Source organism: Gnatocerus cornutus, chromosome 7 (genome assembly GCF_029298725.1).
Source record: "Gnatocerus cornutus isolate USDA-ARS CGAHR chromosome 7, icGnaCorn1.1, whole genome shotgun sequence".
Lineage (NCBI taxonomy): Eukaryota > Metazoa > Arthropoda > Insecta > Coleoptera > Tenebrionidae > Gnatocerus > Gnatocerus cornutus.
The window spans coordinates 1557188-1562727 of record NC_142239.1 but is presented as its reverse complement, the minus strand read 5'-3'; the positions used below and the strand labels follow the sequence as shown (position 1 = coordinate 1562727).

The window sequence follows — 5540 nt, the reverse complement described above, 5'->3', positions numbered from 1 at the left end:
GATTATAGGTTATGGTTGTGTTCCGATTTTCTTGCTTTTGTGGAGTTATTTTGAATTAAAGACTTAGTTTTCCGTTTTATTTTAACGTGTTGGAGCTGTATGTTTTGTTCTTGTGATTTTTGGCCGATTATTTCAACTTACTATTTTGTTTTTGTGGTCATAAGAACGTGTGTTATGTAATGTGATTTATGTGTTACTGTTTTTTATTAGGTACTTTTTTTTCTCAGTTTTCCTTCAATAAAGCCAATCATACCTAAATAGAAATATCAATAACAGACATTGATTATTTAGAAAGTAGAGGCAGACTTTTAAAAGAAGGTGATGCTTTGTTTTTAAAGCAAGAAGAGGAAGACGTTTTTGTCTATTCCTAAAATAAATAAAGTGAATTTTGGCCTTCTTATTAATTGTAGCAAGTAACAGCAAAGAAAAGTGTAATTTGCAGAAGCTAATAATAAAACATAATACATAATTTCTACATGGTTTTAAGTTGGAAAATTGAATTACTTATTAGTTGATTGTATTTATTCACCAACATAATCATCACGCAAAAAGTGTTCGCTACACGCTGACATAAATTTGGTCACAGGCGTTCCAATTTTTAAAGCTGATTTCCACTTTTTTTCACCATTTTGTCTTGAGGGAAGCGGTGAATCGTTATACAGTCACTGCTGTAATTATTACATTGCGGCACGGAACAATAATGTTTTGGTTTGCTCGACATCTTTTATATTGTCGTTAATAAATCAAATACTAAATGGTGCCCAAAATCTCCGTTATTACTGCAAATTTTATTGAAACTTTAACACGGGGATATACGACCCCACCAATGTTTTCCCTGATTCGGTAGTTCATAAATTTGATTACAGATGTCGCACCCTTTGCCGTTTTCGCCAATTGATTACAATACACAGCGATAATGAGTTAAAATTCGCTACAAAAATAAAAAATGGATCATTTATCGTATCACCGTCCAATGGTCTTAATATTGAAAATAGTCCACACTGTATGGCAAAGTTACCAATAATACTTGTCCCGTTAGTCGCAAGAAACTGTCTTTAAACATTTGGAAGCAACTGTACACTAGTAACTCTTGGTTGATTATCTTGCCTGAAGTGACCAAAATTTCAATAACTTGCAATGGTAATCGCCATCGCCAACACGTGTACTTAAAGAAAACCGGTATTCTGGCAATCTTACACAATTGCATAGTCGTAACGAAGAAGATGACGTTAACACCTGGACGAATGGAAAGCATCTTAGTGGTCGCCGCCTTACCACAGCCATCCCTGTAAATTCGGCGACGATTGAAATATCAACAAACCCTCCGACGGACCAAGAAAAAACTTTAAAGGAGATTATAGCTGACGATTTTTTATAAAATTATCGATTTAAGAATTTAAAAAAAGTTTAAAAATTTAAAGTTAGCAATCAATATCCACTGAAGAAAATTAAAAGACAAATAAAAAAAATAAAGAAAAAGAAAATGACACAAAAAAGTCTTATCTTGTTTTGTCCTAGTAGCTATGTCATGAGCACATAGTTAGCCTTAAAGCTTGGACATCTGCATGAGTGTTAACAGGTGAAAAAATCACCATTGGTACAAATTTACAAGTTGCTAAAATAATTACGGAAGTCGGATAAGTTACAGTGGACTATTTCCCTCAGAAAATTTCTACCAATCACATTACAGAATTTCAGCGATTATTCAAGCAGTAGTGCAATAGTGGGGTATTTGCACAAGTGCTGTTTAATCACCATTAAACAAGGATTTTTAGGACTATTGCGACAATGGACAAAATAAAAAACAACAGTCATGTCAACAAGGGATGAAGTCAGTTACGTTGTACATTGTAACAACAAGCAAGCTTAGAACCACTGACATGTAAAGTTAAACTTAAGATGTATAATATTGTAAATAGTTTTTGTAACAAATCAGTACTGAACTTAACGCCGAGTTTGGTGCTCACTACGTTTTAATCACGACAGTTAAGTCCTGTCCTAGAGGTGTGAGACTGCGCCTGTGATTAGAACATTCTACCTATCTCTGACGAGATAAAACATGGTCCTTCGAGCCGGGTCAGAGAAGCTTATCATCAAACTCTTCACGGAGGAAATCAACAAACATTGGCATACACGAAACGCAAGTACTGGATAACAAACGGCAAGAAGTTAGCCAAGAAAATAATAAACAAATGTGAAGACAATTAGCTTCACCGCCAGCGTCAGCGTTTTTGAACACCGGAGTGGACTATGCCGGTGCAGTTCCAGTGCGAACGACAAAAGGAAGAGGAAACAAATCGTTTAAGGGCTACATAGCAGTTTTTGTATGCCTGGCAACAAAGGCCATACATTTGGAGGTAGTCAGTGACATGACTTTGGAATCATTTATGGCTGCGTTCAAGCGATTTATGGCGAGAAGAGGTACTTTCGCCAACATATACTCCGACAATCACATCACATGATTTCAAAATCAGACATCAGAGATCAATTAGCCATTAAGCGGACGCAATGGCATTTTATCTCACCGTCATCACCCCACTTTGGAGGCATATGGGAGGCTGGGGTCAAATCCATAAAGTACCATTTGAAATGAGTGATTGGAGAAGCAACGTTGTGTATGAAGAACTATCTACACTCTTACAAGAAATTGAAGCATCTTAAACTCTCGCCCACTACGCAAATTAACGGACGAGGTGAATGACATATCTGTGCCAACACTCGAACATTTTCTAATAGGAACAGAACTGCTGTTCTCCAGATAATCCAATTGCAATAGAAGACAAAGTGAGTTTAACGGGACGATGGAAACTTGTGCAAAAAATGAGAAAGGATTTCTGGAAGGTCTGAAGCTCAGAGTACCTACACCAGCTACAGCAGATCTACAAATGAAAGGAAAAAACAGAAAATGTCATTGTGTTAATCAAAGAAGATAACATAAGCGTAAGCAAATGGCCGTTAGCAAAAATCAAAGAAACTCACAAGGACAAAGAAGGACTTGTACGAGTTGTAACACTTACAAAGTCTCAAGGAGTTGAACTAAAAAGATCAATCCACAAATTAATTCCGTTGTTACTTACATAACTATGTCTTATTTTTGCTCTTATCTTTTTGATAGAGTCGTGAATCCCACATTGCCTAATGACTTCCCTCAGTACATTGCTAAATTGAAAAACTTTGTTGATGTGCAGAATAAAGGTATGCAATACTACAAGAATTGGAGATCACTGATGCAAACCGAGATTGGTGCCCAGTTGTCATGACTCATTTGACACTTTGTGGCTCAAGGTGAGTAGCAATAACAATGCTCAGTCTGGATTAAATAAATTGCACAATTCAATGAAACAGATGCAGCTGAAGAATAGGCAAACTACATCTCAATCAAGGAAAAGATCTCCTAAACCTAGAACAAGGTCATTATCCCCTAAGCATGTACTGCAAACCTAAGATGATTTGCTGAAGTACTTAAGATCACATCAGAGAGAAGATGTCATTAAGAGCCCTGGAACTAAAAAATTACCTACTGCAGAGTACTCAATTGTAGCAATAGGTCTAATGGTCTAATAATTATTATTATTATAAAGTCTAAATTAAAGAATTAACAAGGAACAACATGTTATTAATAAACCAACATTACAGAACATATGAGTAGTAAAATTTTTGTATTAGGATAATTTAAGATTGTAAACTAATTATTGTTACAAACCATACGTACTATTGTAATTGAATTGCATCAAGTACAGTGGTGTCAGCAATTTATTACAGTTGTGCCATTCAGCAGAAGTCACGCCAGGAAGTCAGATAACACGTCACCACGATAAACACATATTCCGATAAGTTATCTGTTCTGGTCGCCAATATGTTTATCATTAAACAAGAATTTTTGGAAATCTTGCAACAACTAAGTAATCCGCAAGTGACAAACAGTTGCTTAAGTGCAGAATCAGCCACAACAGGGCCATAAAACGTCATTGAAGTAAGTAACATCATAAATAATTTATATTCACTATGAAAACAAAACGGCACAATAGTGTACGACAGGAATTCCAAAGCCACGCTTGATGCTAGAAATATTTATAAACACCTTGTATAAGATAGAACTCCGTATTTATCTTTAAGCACTTTCAACAAGATCATTTTTGCTCTCACGCCTTGCTGCAAAGTTCATGGAATATTCCATAAGTAGCTATTTCCTGCGAACATTGACTTGTCCTTCAAAAAGTGTAAGTTCGACAGTTTTCACAAGTGCGCATTGCACATTCCACCTCCTGCTTTCCCATCCAAAGTAGGGACATTATTATTGTTGCAAAATCAACAATATTCTTTATTATAAAAAATATTCTGTATTGTAAAACATTCACTTGAAATATTTATAACAAGCGACAACAATGAATAAATTTAATTTAAACATGGACTCCAGTAAGTATAATATTCCTACTACATACTTAAATAAGTACCTATTAATATTTACAAGTCGATTTTACAGTTTCCTTATACATGTTTTTTTTCAGATTATTATTATCCATAATGACAACGAAGACGAGTCAACAAAATGGAGAATATTTTATTCAAAACATGTAAATTATAAATTCCTTTTAATCCAGTAGTTAAAATACTTTATTTCATTTCAGAATGCAGATGAAGTGAACATGAATGGTAAGGCGGAATAATAACTAAATTAGTTATTATTAGTTTGTAATAAGCGTACTAATCCTAATAACTAAATTAGTTATTATTAGGATTAGTACAAGGTGTTTATAAATGTTTCTATCATCAAGGGTGGCTTTGAAATATCAAAGAAATTTGCCGCTTATTACAAATGTGGGTTTAAATTTTTCAACTGACATTTGTAGTTAACCTTAATCATGAAGCAAAGTAAGTTTTGAAAAAAAAAAGTTCTAGTCGTGGTTTCAAACCTAAAAATCATAAACTTTATTACTTATATTATTTATTACTTATATTCACTATGAAAACAAAGCGGCAAAGTAATGCATGACAGGAATTCCAGAGCCATCTTTGATGGTAGAAACATTTTTAAACACCTTGTATTTGTGAGTATACTTGTTTCATCCACAATAATTACATAGTTTTTTTTTTAATAATGTTAGTAAATTGAATTTTTGTTCATTTATTTTGCAGAGTTACGAGGCTCTCGATCATTTTGTGAGATGCGTGGACCCTCCTAGGTTGCCGCCACCTATGAGGAATTGTTACCAGTTCCGACAACTTCTAGGGGTGAAAAGAAAAGTGTTCTTAAAGAAAGCTCTGGTAAAGTTTGCAAAAAGTGTATCCTTCCTCACAAAGCTCCAGTGAGAAAAATGATAAGGCAGAAGATTCCACAGCATCCACACTTAAAAGCTGTTGAAGACGACTGTTGATAGAAAAACAAAAACATTCACATCACTTAGAGAGCATTCAACAACGCACCCCATCTGCTAAATCAAAAAGAATAAAAGTTTCTGCGAGAGAAACGACAAAAATTGTCTCAAGACGCTAACAAACTGAACTGTCAAATAAATATATGTAACTTAGTAATAGAAAAA

The 5540-nt window shown here is 34.5% G+C and overlaps 1 long non-coding RNA gene across 2 annotated transcripts; it reads left to right on the top strand.

Annotated features, from left to right (window-relative positions):
* The first annotated feature begins 3864 nt into the window (after positions 1-3864).
* On the top strand, positions 3865-5540 carry LOC148170620 (uncharacterized). 2 transcript variants are annotated; one of them, XR_015770485.1, is made up of 4 exons: positions 4227-4416; positions 4509-4574; positions 4629-4653; positions 5137-5540. It is a non-coding gene; the product is annotated as an uncharacterized LOC148170620 (long non-coding RNA). The 2 variants fall into 2 exon arrangements; XR_015770484.1 differs by lacking the exon at positions 4227-4416 and adding an exon at positions 3865-3973 and having other exon boundaries at positions 4509-4653.